The 18,953-nt window shown below is 29.1% G+C and overlaps 1 protein-coding gene and 1 non-coding gene across 4 annotated transcripts in view; one reads left to right on the top strand and one right to left on the bottom strand.

The window, feature by feature from the left end:
- Positions 1-18,953, top strand: part of LOC123294512 (serine/threonine-protein kinase tricornered) — a 149,742-nt gene that overhangs the window by 123,968 nt on the left and 6,821 nt on the right. The window lies entirely within an intron of this gene.
- On the bottom strand, positions 4,664-4,737 carry Trnai-aau. Its single transcript has one exon. It is a non-coding gene; the product is annotated as a tRNA-Ile (tRNA).

Here is an 18,953-nt window from a genome sequence, read left to right on the forward strand (position 1 = left end):
TACAGATTACATACTTAATTTATTAAAATTGGACAAAATTTAGATGTGATAGAGCAAAATTAAATCTTTTGGATTCTGATGACGTCATAAAGTTAATAAATTCGATTTTTTTGATAACACAGGCAAGTTTGATCGGATCTCATTGGAATTTTTTTTGAAATCAAAATTGTCAAAAATGTTTTATCAAAATTGTCAATATGATGGTACGTTTTGATTCTCTTTAATGAACAACGAATATAATAATAATAATTACAATTTTAATTAAAATGATATATATAAGGCGCAACCTAAATACTTGCCACAGACGCTGTATACCCTCGTTAGGGCCATGCAGGCTAGAAATATAATATTAAGATTCAATTTTGTTTATTATGTATTTGTATATCATTTTTAATTTTCGAACAAAATTTTAACAATCTAATCTCGAACTATCTAGCCCACTATTTTTGTAACACTTTGTATAATAAACTTGATTTTCAAAAGTTTTCATTTATTTTTAAACATGACCTAAATTGTAACATCGCAATGTAGTAATAGTGGGTCAAATAAATGCCGGTGTTTTTATGCTGACATAACGAATATTTTCACCGTCACTAACGTATCGTTGAGTAACGTAGCTATAGAATATAGATACTGCGATATAAGCGCAGACTGTTACCACATATTTATACAGCAATGCTGTTGTCTTTTCACTATAATCTATTTAGTTTATGAAGAGTAACCTCTTTTACAAAGCATCAATGTTAAGGATGAAATATTCCACGAGGCAGTTTCAGGTCTAGGTCATGTTACCTTCATTATTTGCTACTTTTAGTTTTTTCAAACAATCATTTATATTTAAAACTTACAATGAGTTTACGTCTTATTATATGTTCAAAAACTTGTGTGTTCTAATAAAAAAACTTTGTGTTCTAAAATAATATTTTCCTCCATTAGTTTCTTTTCTTAACAAGTTCTGCAATATAAATTACTAGCTTGATACCCGCCCGTTTCACTGGACTTAAAAGTAAAAAACACCGCTTTATAGTGGAGGCTCTCTTGATGTGAACAGTTTTCAATTTTGTTACATGTAAAATAGTCATATTTCATTGAGTATATCAGAAAAGTTGGCCATGAATTGTTTGACATTTACTATTTTAAATTTTTACAGAATTATTTAATTTATAGTTGAAAATGATGATTATAGATCTGCCCATCTATAATCATCATTTTGAACCCTCAATTAAAGATTTCTGTAAAAATTTTAAATAGTAAATTTCAGATTAAATTTTATTTTTCTATTTTTTTTTTAATATATCTATTACAGGCATGATTTTTACCTTAATCTATTGCTATTAACCATTATCTATTTTTAAAAAGTTGGACTAACTCAGAGTTCCACCAAGATTTTTATGGAGTCGACTATTATGGCAAGGTTTTTAGAACACTTCTCTTAATTCTTTAATAGAATGTTCATTGCTTTCGATAGTAGAGTGCTCAGAATCTATTTCTTTCCTCTCAAAGAATCCCTCTACAAGCTTCCAAAATTGTTCAATCCCCTACCTTCGATGTAATCCAAATCAGTTCTCAAGTAAGTCTCAGTTGCAAGTAACTATAAAAATCATTATAGACTATCTTCCTACCGTTTAAGACTTTGCTTCCTTATGGGACGTGAAGACCGTTAGTAAGGTATTGTAAATCGTTTAATCGGCTTCGCCTAGGCTGACAATGAACATGAGATCTGAGATATGCTTTACTTTGTTCCTTAGATGTGTAATATACTATTCTAAAAAAGTTCTAGTTCACCTTCATTATTTACTAGTTTTAGTTTTTTAAACATCATTTATTTTTAAAACCTTTGAGTATATCAACGTTGTCTTATACGTTTAAAAATACCTATAATTCATCATTTTCTTTAGTATATTACCTTCAAATTTTACATTTTCTACCTTTTTCAATAAATAAATATTGTCTTGTTTTCTTAAAAATGTTTTGGAAACAAGATTATAAACTTTCTTGAAATATTGTTAGTATATTCCATTTATATTAAACCTAACAAAAGTTGCCTAAACTTTAAATTGTTATTTTATTATTATTTATGAAAAACAACAACTTTTATAAGAGATAGTTTAATTTGAAAATTGAATATAAAACATCTTATTTTCTTTTCATATTTTCCGATTGAAAGAACGCAAATATAGAGCGCCTCCATTGAATAAAGGTTTTAATAATTCATTAAATTATAAGTATCGAGAAAACTTGTTATTTGAAATTCTCGAATAAAACTGGTGGTATAGCATTTCCCAATTTTATAATAGTCTTCTTCTAAAAGTGACCCCAAACGTCGTGTGCGTTCACAATTTTCCATATCTACAGAAATAATTATAATAAAATTTTTTCATAAAAAAGAGAAATAAGTTTTTATTTTTCTCTTGGTGAGAAAAATTTATGGTGTAATCGTAAAATAAACATATTCCAAGTATGACAACTGTAGTGATTTTTTCCCGGCACTTGCTTTTTTAGTCGGTACTGCAAGAATACAATTATGTTTACGGAAATAAAAAGAAAGAAAACTAAGTTGTATTATAAACAATTTTTTTGTTACATTCAGCTATAAACTTTTAAATATTATGATAAATCTCTGCTTAGATTAATTTTATTTGTATTCTTTTTCATTGTTTTAAGGTAGGAATTAGGATGCATATTTATAAATAAATAATATTTTTCTAATTATATGAATTTCGAAGAATCGTAAGCTATTTAGGTTAGTCACGTGTTAAAAAATAATACTTTTTCTAAGAAAGATGACTATTTTCAATTAAGTATCGTTATTACCATTGCAAAGCAACATTATATATGAATCACATGTAATATTATAGTCATAACATTTAGAATGGTTTAAGCTTTGCGTTTATTTTGACTTAGAGTAGACATATAAGCGTATTTCAAAGCATTAGACCTAGGGTATAGTTTTTGTCCGCTCGATGAAGAACTGATAGAAAATATATCTAAATTTTTCCTTTTTTAACTGTGGTTGTAATTAATATTTCCCAAAAAAGTCGAAAAACCCGTTATCGACACCTTCTAAGGTTCTTAGCGATTAACGAAATATAAGAACTTTCAGTAAAACGCTTGATTTTGTTGGCTTCAATTGACTTCAAAAGTAGGCATATTTATCTAACTGAAATTAACATTGGTCTTAAGGCAAAGCGATTGATAGACGGGATACTTTGATAAGTAATTTTCACCCAAAAATTTAGAAGAAAAACCCTCTAATTAAAAGTTAGGACCTTTTATGTTATGATGCCTTATAACTTGACGAAATTAAACAAAAATTAAGAATACAATTTTTCGATGCCTGGCTTAGTTTTTGAAATATTAAAGATTGTAAATTTCTGTTTAATTATTCGTCTTCGGTATTTCGAAAAGTAAGATAGATATTGAAAAATTTTATTCTTACTTTTCGTCTAAGTCTTGATCAAGTTATAATAATTCATCATCAAAGTTATTACTATTTATCTGGTAAATTCAAGAGTATTTAATAATATTATAAATTCTCGTCTTGCGACAAGTACAAAGTTTAGGGTGCTTTTACGGCTTATTTATCAATTTTTCCATGTAGATTTCTCCCAGATTATAAATAAAAATTATTTATTAAATTCTATATTATTTCAATGGCAACGTCGAAAGGAAACGGATGTAAAAATCCTCATAAAAATTTATCAAGCTTCCGATAAAATTGTAACACGATAAACAATTCATACGGAAGTAATTTTGTATCATAAAAATTGGAAATCTAGCAATATTAAACGTTTTGATCGATGATGAAGGTATATTAATTAAGTGTACATATAATAATACACTTCACGTGGCGAAGCTCAGCATACAAAATATTTCATAACAATAAAATTAATATCATATATTATATCAATAATGTGAAATTGTATTTTAAATTTTATATCCATATTTTATTTTCTCAGCACGTTATTTTCACTTTCAAAAAACGTAGTATAGTAGTTTATTAATATATAATTTGTTTTTAGAGGTGTAATATTATATTTAAATATTAAAAAACAATTGTGTCTACATAATATTTTTTATTATTTATTGTAATTTTATCATTATTATTATTTATTGTTTATAATAAGTAATAAAAAAAAATACAAAGCTGTGCAATTAATAATTCAATGTTTAATTTCTTTGTATATTTGTGCAATCAATGAATTTTCTCTAATCATATTTTTAATAGTCCTTGATGATGATAATCAATATAAAAACAAAAGTATTTCGTAATTCAACCGAAAGTTTAATCAAAATTATAGAAAAATTTAAACAACAATCCGTACTAGCGTAAATGAAAATAAAATTTTGATATGCTATCTAAGTGGAAACTTTTCAATATTTTAATCCACAGTGAAATATCCTCCCTCTTTGCTCCTCCCCATCTTTGTTACAGGTGGTTACATATGAGAGCCTACCTCCTGGAAGGACGTCACATATTTTTCAATTTCATATTTAGAAGTATTGAAATTAAAATAGCGGGAAGATCTCACAGACCCGACAACTGATGTGCGGAACAGTAGGACAGCTAGCATGCATCCGCCAATGACTAAATTTATACATGTACCGTCACAAAGCATTTGACGCCTATATAAATGTAAATTATTTCATAATAAAAAATAATTGGCCCATGGGAGGATCGAACTCACGACCTTCGCGTTATTAGCACGACGCTCTAACCAACTGATCTAATGGGCCACTGATCAACAAGCCAAAAAACGTACATAGTTTTTTCATAATAAAATTTATACTTTTTTATCAACATTCAGAATTGAAAATTATTAAAAAAATTAATTTAAATTGCTATAACACATTAAAATTTAAAATTAAATAAAACACAAATATTTGAAATATAAAAATATATCCTCTTAACTTTTGTGACATAATTTATGGATGGTCCCAAATAAGGAACCCAAATATATTTACTATCTTACGGTCTATTCATTTAAAATGAGTACGTTTTTGAAAAATATAGTTGCCGAATTGCTTTTACTCTTGATTAAAATACATATATTCTCATTTGTATATGAGTAACATTAGATCTTGGGTCCGTAAAACCCATCTTTTAAACCGTAGGCGGTACAACAAAAGTTTAAATGAAAAAGAAAATGTTCCTTATCTTATATATATAGGAGACTTTCTATAGATATAGATAGATAGTCACTCATCACGATATCTCTGGAACTATAAGACCTAGAGACTTGAAATTTGGCAGGAATATTCCTTTTGCCAAGTAGAGGTCAGCTAAGAACGGATTTTACGAAATTCTACCCACAAGGGGGGTTGCGGGGGTGTTCATGACTAAAAAATTCATATTTTTAAATTATGGCTTTTAATAGTTCAAAACTTGGTCAGAATGTTTTAAATTACATTTAGAAATTTTTTTTACCTTCGGTGGGTAGAAAGTTGTAGCGAGAAAGTGGGAAGGAAATATCGAATATTTACAAATATACCTAAGTGGGGTATCAAATAAAAGAGCATGACGTGTACATTACAAAACTGTTATCCAACGCAAGGAAATGTGGAGGGAGGGGTGCAAGTGGGGATGTTGCCCAGCAAAGCGGGTATATTTTACGCCACGCAAAGCGGGCGGGTAACAGCTAGTATATATATATATATATATATATATATATATATAAACTTTTGTTTCAAACATTTTTTCGTAAACATCACTGTATACCCGTGAAGGGACAAATTAGGTTAGAAACACGTACTGTTACAAAAAGAAACTAACGACAAAATTTTTGGCTTTGAACACGAATACCTTTTTTTTCTAACAATCATAGCGTGTACTTTGACATAAATGGATTTGAAGATAAAACGCAGGCAATAATAATTATTACAGCCTCCAGCTGTACCAAATTATTTCAGACTTCAGGGACATTTAAGTTTAATTTCTTTGATTAATTCAGAACTAAGCCTTATTAGGTTTTTTTAATGGATTGGTTGATACGTAAGTTTAATTTTCACTTAAAAAATAATAAGGATCAGAATAAGTAGAGACCTGTCCTGTTGTTTATGTCTATACAGGTACGGCTTTTGTATGTTTGAGACAGTATACAATGTTTTCATTTAAATTATAATTATAACAAGAAATTCGATTATACATTTGAATGGAAAAATAAATAAATTTTCAAGGTTTTAAAAACACAAACATTAAACTCTCAAATATACAAATGATATAAAATATAAATACAATTATTTTATCAATCATCAATATTGTATATTGATTGTTTGTTATTTATTGTTTAATTTTTTATGTTATTAAAAAAACAACAAACTATATAGTGATACTAGCTGTGAACTACCCGCTTTGCTGGGCAACATTCCCACTTTCACCCCTCCCCCCATATTCCATATCCTTTTCTAGGTTACTATCTATCACCTAACTAAATTTCATCAAAATCCGTTCAGCCGTTTAGGCATGATAGAGCAAAACTCCCAGCAAAAACCATAAAAAAAATCACTAACTCAATTCAGTTTTCTGCCTACTTCCTACCCCCTAAGTACGATGACGTGATCATTTTGATCTTATATCCGTTTTTAGGTAACCATCTATTACCTTACTAAATTTCATCAAAATCTGTTCAGCCGTTTAGACGTGAAAGAGCAAAAGTCCCAACAAAAACGACTAAAAATCACTAACTCAATTTAGTTATCTGCCTACTGCCTACCCCCTAAGAACGATGGCGATTATTTATAGCCTATGACCATTTCTAGGTTATCATCTATCACCATACCAAATTTCATGAAAATCCGTTCAGCCGTTTAGGCGTGAAAGAGTAACAGACAGACAGACAGAGTTACTTTCGCATTTATAATATTAGTAAGGATATATACTGTTTACTTTAATATTCAATGTAATAAGAGTTTAAAATTAAGAAAAATATATCAAACACATTAGTTTAAGAGGCGGTATAAGGTCGATTTGGATCCCTCTGATAACCAGATGAGGCATATAGTTAGAGAAATATGATAGTATGTAATGCCTTAAGCTCCCTGTAAGGGTCCGCGAATTTCTACGTGGAATATTATATGATATTATTTTTCCAAAAAAAGTTAATGATTTTTAGGAAATGTAAAGTGTCAGATTTCCAAAACAAAACTATCGCATTAAAGTGACGATTTTTATGAAAATTTAAAGAAGAAAATTCTTTTGCAGTTCTTGGATTCGATGTATCATTAACGAGATAAAGATTCGTTAATTATCGTTTGTAATTTTGAGAATTTCATGATAACGTCATATTTAAGTTATCACTCTGAAGAAACAAAAGTGAATGAACTTATGCATTGAAAAAGAAAACTGAGTACGTACGGCATGTTTGAGTTGGTAGACAAGCTCATCTGTGCAGTATTTTTGCAGGACAAAATATTTTATTGTTAAATAATTAATGTTATCAACAAGTGGTCAGGGAAAAATGCTCATTTGAAAACGAAAAAAGTCTTAGCGAGAAAGTTTGGTAGACTCGCCAAAATGAAGCAACTCACGAAGTTTCACGAAGTATTTATTAATCATTTAACAAAAAAGAGTGCTGTCCCATGGACTAACAAGAATTACCTTGATGATATTGTATCACGAATGAAGCCCAATAATGTTTAAAATATAAATATAATAATATAAAATTAAACCTTGAACAAAAATATAATTTGTTTAATAAATAAAGAAATACAATATATTATATTATTGACAATTAATCACAAAAAAAAAACAAACCATTCAAATTGAATACTTCAATACCTATAAGAAAACCAACAGAATTGATTAATTAATCAATTTTAGTTCAATTAATTTATTATTGGATATATATTATGAGGATGACTTCGCAAATAAATTTAACTTTAGTTTAATTACTCTGAATGTTAGAGGGATGTTCGTAGTATTCCGTATCAGTTCGAAGTAAATGTCCATCAAACCCTTTTCAAGCATTTTTCCCATAAATTGCGCATTTTTTTTAGGAAACGTTAAGACATACGAGTGAAATTATGACATGCAATTGCAGTCAATTCATAAAAATATCGAGAATTGTATGGATGCATATATAATTGTATGCATTGCATTTAAGACTTACATTGAAAATTTATAATTATTGTCTCACAAATTTAAATAAATAATAATGATAATTTACATTTGAAAAATAATATTTGTGCAATTTGATTTCTTATTTTCACAATTTTTAATGCATTAAGTTTAATTAATTCGTGTTTTACAATAATTTTAATTTGACATTTCTATAACATGTAAAGAACTGCAAATTAGTAATAACAGCCCCCTTTAACACCAAAATTTTTCACTGGAAGCGCTGGCATCGATTTTATTGTCCCTACCATGACTACGCACACAACGAATACTAATTGTGTCGTAAAAGCTCATTTCAGTAAAATAAAATGCAGAGGTCGGACCACTAACATCTTTACTAAAAATATATGGGGTTCGATATTTGCACTTGACCGCTTTTTACTATAATATATAATGAATAGTTGTATGTTAAATATAGGCCACTATACTATATCACAATCACACCACCTACAGAAAACAATAGCTGCTAGGCATGGTTGCTTGTCCTAGTATTTTACTTTACAATTCCTTGTTTTAATGTAGACATACAGTAAGAACTAAATAACGATGCTAATGGTTAATTATACTGAATTTTATCGAATCATTAAACATGTATTAACGAATTTATAAACAAATTGCCAGAGTACTAAATAAATTCATGCCACAGGATATTTAGGCATTTTCAGTGGCGTAGCTCGCCTTGGAGGGGCCCTGTATCAAAATTAGTTGGGGGTCCAAATTAAGGTTTGAGTCTCCTTCGGTTTTAAAAGAAGATCATAATTAGATAGTAAACGTAAAATTAATTATCCAAAATCAGAATCATGGTCTCTTAAAGGTAGATTACATGATACTAAAGTAATGATAACATTAACGATGCAATACATCTCTCCAGGATGCAATTTTACTATTGATTTCATTTAGCAATAAAATATGGATGGAATTTCCTTGTTTCAAGTTATTATAAGATAGGGATGCATTAATATGCTGTTGTGAGTTTTCATGGTCAAATATACATTGCGTAAAATTAGCCCGGAGCCCCGTATCATTGATACGGCTGATATGGCGGTAGCTACACCCCTGGGCCTTGTGCTTGTTCCTGTTGATATTATTCTTATACACTTCTACCAATAAGCAAGTTCAAAATTAGATAATGTGTCCACAAAAAATATTAACATAAGATCAACGATTTTAAAAGCTGTTCATTTTTTACGAACTGCTCACTAAATAAACTTTAATACTTTACGAATTTCAATCCTTTAACCAATTTCAATCTTTTGCTTATTTGTTTTATTAGGGGTGATTATCGACCGCTCTGATTAAATATGCCCAACATACAAAACTAAAAGGTTCAAATTGGTTCAAATATATAAAGATCATTTTTTAAATTATGTCATTTGGCTTTTTTTACCTGGCAAATCGCTATATGCGGTGTACAAACTGCGTTACAATGTTCCATTTGTATGGGCATATCGACAGAAAATTCTGTGTTAATTATTCGAACTTGAAATGAATTTATCTCGAGTTAGAGACGGTCTATCGACTTAAAATTTGTATGGTAAATGTATTATTATATTCTTAATAAGTATACATAAATTTAGAATTTTCTGTCTATATGCCCATATAGCGAGACAACAGCCTTAAATACTTTCTTTGATACATTCAGTATGTTTATCTTGCTACATATTGTCTTCCATATTTCTTTTGTACTCTTGAATGTAAACGCAAACCAGTCAAGTATATACTCTGAATATCATTCTATGACTATATATATCTACCTATATATAAATTATATATAGTATTTTTTTTTACTAGTCAAGGTTAAACTATGTATACAATCTCCAGAGAAAAGCCTTATTAATATTTCTGTATTATTTTCATGTTAATCATTCATTTATCAAAGCTTTTTGTTTTTTTATTTAAAAAAATTATTAATAAATTATACTACTTCCGATATATCATAATAAAAAAATTAAATGTACACACCCATTTGCGAAATATTTATTTATTTATATCGCTGATTATTGAATTAAAACTTATTAATCAAATTGAAATACGGATTGACTTTTTCTTTTTAAAAGAAAACTTGACTGTTAACCTTATTACTAAAAAAATTACTCTAAATGCTTATCGAAATGCACTACTTTCTAAGGGAGCAAAATTTGTCCTTAAAGATGTACGAACGCCAGAACAATTTTGGATACAAGGCTTTATTTTTTTGGTTATTAGGTTTTTTTTTATTACTGTTAGCATATCAGTGGACAGTAGTTTAAAAGTTTACTAATTGTTAATTATAAAAACGCCTCTTTAGTTTTTTTAAATCAGACATTTTTTTGAACTCACAAATTTAACAATTATAGTATAGAATTGCAATTATTTATTTAATCAAAACCTACATCACTTTAAAAGGTCAATTGATTAATTTATTTTGATAAATTCACATATCAAATTTTATTTAATTCATTCAATATAGTAACACGTACCTTAGAACTAACTAAACAGTTTTATTGTAAAAATAATATAAAATACTTTTTAATACAATAGTTCAGTCAATAAATGCCCGGAAACAGTTATGTCTATCCATCAGAAATGATCCTTACTAATCAAAACAAAATTTCGGAGACATGATATCTCATACAGTCAAATATTATATAATTTAAGATTCAATTTTTCAGATACATGTAGTAAGTTATATCTTGTAATTATTTTTGTTTAAAATTTCGTTCATTGATTGGACTATAATACCTAAAATAATAATATTTATTATAAAAAGGTCTATGTACTATGTAATTTTTTCAAGGGTACACATATTTCAATTAAATGATATAAAAAAATCTCAACTAATTGTTATTTTCTTAATTTAAATACGCCGATAATTATTGCTTATTAAGAAAAAATTCATAAGAAATTACTTAGGTAGTTTATGTTAGGTTTTACGGACATTAACACGTGATGGAACGGAAAATCTTTGAATTAATTTAAAGACGATGTAGATTCTTCTGAAAAACTCAATTTAATGAAGAGGTACTCTTTAAGTTTCAAGTTGTCAGATAATGAACATGCTCTTTTATCCAGTGTCTGGCTAAACTAAACTTTATTGCATTTGTCTTTCTCATGGACTAACAAAAAAGAGTATCCGTCATGTTTACGTGGGTGATCGAAATCTTTTTTAGGCGCGTGAAAATCAGCAATACTTAAAAAAATTTTCATAGATGAAAAAGTTGTTAGGTTAATCATATATCAATTTCTATAGATGCATTTATCAATAGCATTCATTGTATGCTGATGGGCAGGGCATATTTTTTAGGAATCATTTTTTTATATCCCATACCATTAATTACTATTTTATGCAAATATTATCTTGAATACAAAAAGATAAAATAAAAATAAAGGTAAAAACACAAATTTATTATTAATAGCTATTATATTTACATTTATCTATGATATGTCAAGCTGTGAAGATAGGTGTAGGTGTGTGTATTATGTATTGATCTATCAAACAATACCTATCATTATAAAATTAATAAATGATTCATATGGATGAGAGGAATATGATGACAATATTATGTGTTTAATAAAAATGATGAAATATTTATATTCTAATAGAAATTAATTATTTTAAAGGATTCCTTACCGTCAACACTTAAATTCAATCGTGTCTTATTTTATTAGGAAAATCATTTTACCATGTAACAAGTGAAAACAAACAATTGACTGAGTTAATTGTTGAAATACCATGCATAGTCAGTGTTGATTTCTTTATCACATTACACATACAAACATGTGACACATACATAACTGATAATCAAGTATAGTACATATTATAAAATTTCTGCCTAATTGGCGCCCTCACGGGTAAACAGTGATGTTAACGAAAAAATGCTTCAAACAAAAGTTGTTTAATTTTTGATAAGGAACATTTTTAACATTTAAACTTTTGTTCTATCTCTAACGGTTTACAAGATGGGTCCTACGGACCCAAGACCCAATTGACCTATGATGCTCATTTACGAACTTGACCTCACTTTTTACGCCCTGAGTACGCTGTAAAAATTTCAGCTCGATATCTTTTTTCGTTTTTGAGTTATCGTGTCCACAGACGGACGGACAGACAACCGGAAATGGACTAATTAGGTGATTTTATGAACACCTATGACAAAATTTTTTTCCTAGCATCATTATTTTTAAGCGTTTAAGCCATTTTAATCTGTTGGGTCATTCTAATTCTCCGGGTTGCTTTAATAGTCAATTTAGATCTTAAAGTGTAAGAGATAGAATAACACTTTAAATTAAGAAGTTGATCCGCATAAAAAAACTGTCATTTTTTATTTAAAACATTTTTTTGGAAATCGTTAGCTTTTAATTGAAAGAAAACACGCTAGATACAGAAAAATTGAGGACACTCTAGTGCGGGAATGAATTAATTATCATACTAGGGCTAATTCATTATCAAACTATTTTTCCCACGCATACTGGGTGAAACAAGTTCTGCTTTCTCACGGGCGTAAATCAATTTATTATCAAAGTAGGTAAAATTTGAGATCAAATAGACACAATTTTTTGTCTTAAAATTACTAGCAAGTGTAGACAGTTTAGACATTAAATTTCGTCATGTCAGAAGATTATATCAAATTTCATACCGCATAAGCAATTTAATTCTTTATTTAAAAAAAAGAATAGGTTTCATTTTTTAAGTCGTATGATTTTTATATAATTAAATTCATCGATTTTAACTGCTGATTATTACATTTACAGACAAAAATGTACACCAGTGTTCAATGAAATAAAACCGAACTAAATCTTAAAAGATATTCTGTTAAAGTTTTAACAAAATTCACGGCTAATATTCTCGATAAATTATCAAAAATACTTATTGTTTTGCTAAAAACAAGTGAAAACAAACGATTGATTGAGTTAATTGTTAAAATACCATGTATAGACAGTGTCGATTACGCAATTCAATTACGCATTTGTTTTTTACGTCATGTTAGTAAAGAAAGATAGCCACTTTTAGATACATTTATGTTACACATAACTGATATTCTCATATAATGCATACTATATATTTTACGCATAAGCGGTCTCACGGGTAAACAGTGATGTTTACGAAAAAATGTGTCCTACAAAATGTGTTTATTTTTTTATAACGAACATTTTTTACATTTATACTTTTGTTCTATCTCTAACCGATTACAAGATGGGTACTACGGATCCAAGACACAATTGGCTTATATTGCTTATTTACGAATTCAATTTCACTTTTTACGTACTAAGCACGCTATAAAAATTTCAGCTTGATATCTCTTTTTGTTTTTGAGTTATCGTGTACACAGAAACCCTCCCTCCATGTACCCTACCGTAGCCTTTACTATGGCCCTTTTCCCTCGAATGGTACATAGCTTTTAAAATCAAGTCAGGAAGATATTCTGTATTTCCAGTTAACAAACTTTTAAAGTGTATTTTTATTGTGAAAAAAAGCTTGACTTTTAGCTTGACTTTTACCCCCCCCCCCCCACGTCACGTAGCTCAGCGTAGCTTATTAACTAGCCGTTCCACGTCCTCTCTAGACCGAGCCACATGGTTTATGATTGATGGTCCCTTTATACTTCTAAGTTCAACGGTTCAATTATTATGATTATAATAAAAGTTTTTATTTGAATATCATCATGCAAATTTTGCATTACTTGTACTATTAAGTTGCGTGCAACAAAATAATTTTGGACATAATAATTTTTTTATTAAGATTAATTATGCCAAAAAAAAAAAGTAATAAGAATAAAATATTATATTTTGATTATAAAAAAATCTTGAACACAGAAAATCGTATGTTAACATGCGAACATATTAAATTTAAATTCAGTTAACTTAGGTCGGGTTTAACTGATGAATTTATTATTTTGTTTTCACTAAATAATGTGTCTCACCCATTTTATTTCATAAATAACACGATCATGACGCATACAAACTTCTTGCTCTTGAAAATTATGTCATTAAAAATTAATTAAAAGTATTTTTTTTAAAGTTAAACTGTTATTTTTAAAGAGTGTTTTGTGGGAGTTCCAATAATGTTAGTTATATGCCAAATGAGTAATCCCTCGGAACAGGTTTTAAAAAATTGCAATAAATTATGAAATGATTTTAAAATCTTTTGCTACATGTTATTAGAAATTTACAAAACTTAAATTAAAAGGCGTTTTTAAAGTGTTCTCATTTTCATTTCTATATAACTGTTTGCGTAGGTATGTAGCACGAAAATTTTATAATTTTGTTCATCTCATTTTCACCGTCGCAGGAGCAGTGGCGGATTTACCAGCAGGCTGAGTAGGCTGGAGCCTAGGGCGGCAAATTTTAAGGGGCGGCAAATTTAGTTCATAAATTTTTTATTTCGATTGACAAAATTTAGAAAAAATTATAATACACACACAAAATACGAATTTCAAAAATTATAGAGGAATTAAAATATTCAACAAAAATAAAATATAGTCCTATATACAGTGCTAAATAATAAATATCTCAAAATCTCTGCATAAACAATTGCTAAACGCTTTTGATTATGTAATGATCATGAATTTTTAGAATATCGCAATAGCGATTCCATATTATAGTCGAAATTTAGTTATTTTTACATATTTTCTTCACTGATAATTACTATAATTTTTTCTCCGTGTACCTAATAATTATGAGATCTCCTTACACAATTCAATCTTGATACAATATCGATGGTCTAATCATGATTGCTGCAGCAAGTTTGCAAATTGTCAAATTCTATTCCAGAAAGTTATTTCTTTATGCGTAAAAAATACTGACTAATTTTTATTAAATAAAAAACTAGTTCGATATCTTATAGAGATTCAGGGTTAACACATTTCTCGTTGTCATAGACAGACTCATATCCGAGTTAGCAAAACGACAAGAGGCTTATCACGGATTTAACGAGAAATTTTCATTTCTTACCAAAATAAGTGAGTTGTTACCATCAGTTCTGACGGAAAAAGCCAGTTTTTTAGAAAAAATGTATCCTAATGATTTAGAAACAGACTTAGTTCAGGAATGCGTACACTTTCAAAGCTACCTTTCATCTGAAAGAATTTCAATAAAACCAATTTCTGGATCATTAAAAAGTCTGTCTTTATTCCTGCAAGATCAGAATCTAGGAAGCATTTATCCAAACTTGGATATAGTACTTCGTATGGCTCTTTGTACACCAGCGACAAATTGTTCAGGTGAAAGAAGCTTCTCTTGCTTGAAGAGAGTAAAGAACTACCTCCGATCGACTTTAAGTCAAGAAAAGCTAAACGCTTTAGCTCTCTTGTGCATAGAGTCAGAGCTAATAAACAAGATTTCGTACGACGATATAATAAATGATTTTGCGAATTCAAAGTGTCGCAAAATAGTATTGTAATGCTTTTAGAATTTGACTTGAATTATAATACTAACAAATAATTAAGAAAGGATATATTTATTGTGTTGTTTTGTAACTGTAAGTGTAATAATAAATATTTATCAACGTTCGCCAAATCTAGATTTTTTGTGTAAGCTTTATTCCTATTACATAAGTATTGTATAGTTTTAACACATACCTTAACTTACTTTAAAATTGGTACATGTTTGAGATATTTTTTGCATAAAATATTGTTTTTTGATAATTCTTTGCTGTAAAAATAATCAAGGATCTAACACGGTACCATAGTTCTCGATGATACTAACCATAAGGGAAAAGTTGATGTAATGAGGATAATGGAGCACAAATCATAAAGTTGCAATTTTATTGATAGATAATTGATATGATTGTGAACTAAGATATCAAAATTTAGAGGCGGCAAAAATTGAATAGCCTACGGGCGGCAAATCTCTAAATCCGCCACTGCGCAGGAGTGATTGCTATCATGCGCGTCGGGAGGAGGTTGCAAAGAAATGTACTTACCCCCTTGCCCCGAAGAAAAAATACACAGAAAGTCATTAAAAGTTCATGGTTCTCTTCTATTCTTTTCCACCTCTGACCATTAATTAAACTTACAGTAAATACGCTCAATTCGTCGATAAAACCACATCTCCGCTTCTTCCAGAAGTTTTTCTGTTCTTTTTGTCCCAATCCACGATTAGCATGCATACAATAAAACAAGCCACACATAACACTTTGGCACCCAAGTCTTGGTTCTTTTAGAAATGTTTTTATTTGTCAGTAACGACTTGAATTTATTAAAAGCTACCTTTGCGAGGGTCACACCCTCTTGGTTTTATGTGCACATCTACCGTCTTCAACTATAAGAGCTCCAAGGTATACATATTGATTTGATTGCTCCACCATGGTGTAATGAATTCTTAATTCGTATTTGGTTTTTGTTTACTTATCACCATGCCACTTGTCTCATTTGTGTCTATCTAGAAATAGTTTAAAAAACTTTCGAAAATTCCAATTTTTCAGAAATATTTCCAAAAAACAAATGACTTAAAATCGTTTTTTCTAAGGTAATGATTAAAAACTTGGTATGCTTTGAAGTTTGGTTACGAATATTTTTTTCTTTATCCATGCCCGAAAGTACGTAATTTCTGTTTCAGTTGGGTGGCAGAAAGTCCGACATTTATGCTTTGGTACCAAGGCATAAATGTTGAACTTACGGCCTCAAAACAGAAGCAGGAAGTACGAACTTTCGGCCGAAAATAAAGAAAAATAGTTTACATCACACAAGCAGAAAGTTTGAGGGCCCTGAACTGTGCGCCATGATGCCTGAGGTGAAGCCGAGGATCATATCGTACAGTGTAGGATCATATCGCGCAGTGCAGGAATCTCAAACTTTCTGCCCTTGTAGTTTTATTTTATACTGGCTTGATACTCGTCCGCCCGTCTACTTAACTTTGATGCCTCCATTTTTTCATTAAACCCAAAGTACATTGTCTTGTTGACAGCGTACAATTTTTACTAAAACAATTTATAACTACAAACTAAATAAAAAACAATTCAAATTGTTAAGTTAGCATGAAGGACATTTTGTTGTATTATTTCTCACATAACACCTAATATTGAAATATTTAATTAGTGCACTACTGTTTATTAACAGAACAAAAGTTTTTTTTTTAGTACTTCTTTAAAAACTAAACGTAAAACATGAATCGTCTTGTAAAGATGATAAATTTAATGAATATATTGAACAATATTTAACGAGATTTTGAATATTAAATATCTATAGATAGGTATAAATTCATTAAGTATATTATTTTGTAAGGTAAGAAGATGATTTTGTTATAACTATCAAATTATTGTTATTTAGTGTCTGTATATTATTTGTCTAGACTATATTAAAAGTTATGCTTTCAAAGTCATTATAAGGTTAATTAATTGAAGCTTTTGTATCCCTTTATTTTAATTGTAATACAGAAAACATTGTTTCGTTTAATAATCATATGAAACTCTAAATGTATGGTAATTTGAGGTCATATAGCCAACCACATGAGATGATCTTTCAAATATACCTATTCAGGTAATTTCTATTTCGTTAAAGACCTTTCAAGTACACTCAAAATGAACTGGAAATTTTTTTACATTTGAAAACAAAGAGGAAAAAAAGAACAAGAGGTGTTGTGGGCATCCGGTATAGAAACTATCTTTCGTTTTCGTTATAAATTATGTACTAACAAACAAAAAACAAACACAATGAAGGAATGGTAATAAAATTGTATTTAATACATATATTATAAATGTGAAAGTAAGGATGTTTGTTTGTTACGATGTCACGAAAAAACTACCGAATGGATTTGAATGAAACTATACAACAATATAGCTCATACATCAGAATAACACATGAGCTATAATTTATAAAGATATTTAAAAACAAAAATTATAATAATTAAATTTAATCTGACATTTTACTCCTCCATCTAAAACTATCATTTTGAATCATAAATTAAATAGACCAAGATCCCGGTGCCCCCAGACGTTACTTATTTTCTCATAAGAAATATAAATGGGATACAGTAGTGTTAGTACGTACTTTGAGTGTGTGCATACCTGCTACCTTGGGTCGACGGCCAATTCATAGGTACCAGGTGCTAAAGGTAGATAAATACAGTACTGATTTTTCTCAAATTCTCAGTGCTGATTTTTACATATGTTTTAGATATTTTTGTTAAAAATCAATAATCATTATTGCCAGACACTTTCCATCGGCGCTTACCCTTACCAGACGCTTTAAAGCTTCAAAAAAAAAAACATATTCTTACTTATAATCTCACTCTTGATTTTTATATATGATACTAAGGGAACTATTTGAACACTCCTGGTCAGCAGCCAGACCAATTGGAGGGGTCAAACATCCCCCCAGACACACTTAAAGTGTCACTAAAATTCTACTCTGTTCGATATGATCAAGAGAGATTAAAGATTCGTTACATGCAAAATGGAATCGAACCTGAAGATTACAAGGTATTTTAAAGTGATCTGGGTTGAGAAAATTTTATGAATAATAAATATAAGTTTCTTTAAAATATGTTTAACATCTTATCATCGAGTAAAATTGAATACTACTATTTAAAAAATTCATGTTTATTAAATCTTAAAATTATACAAAGCTATACATGTCATTTTACAATTCAGCGTGATCTTTACTGTCATCATCGTCTAAGTTTGATAAGTCATCATCAACCCAATGTTGGCAAGTTCTTCGTCTCCTCGTCTTCGAATTTAAAGGTGTCTCATTGTTAACAGCGGGTAAACTTATCAATTGGGATTCATCTGGATTATCTAAATCAATATTTTGATAGATGATCCCGACAGTATCGTGCAATGTATCTTTGCCACTGTTAGTTTCCACAAACCTATCAAAATTATCAAAAGCAACCCCAGTACAGAGATGTGGTGATTTTA

This window comes from Chrysoperla carnea, chromosome 3 (genome assembly GCF_905475395.1).
Source record: "Chrysoperla carnea chromosome 3, inChrCarn1.1, whole genome shotgun sequence".
Classification (NCBI taxonomy): domain Eukaryota; kingdom Metazoa; phylum Arthropoda; class Insecta; order Neuroptera; family Chrysopidae; genus Chrysoperla; species Chrysoperla carnea.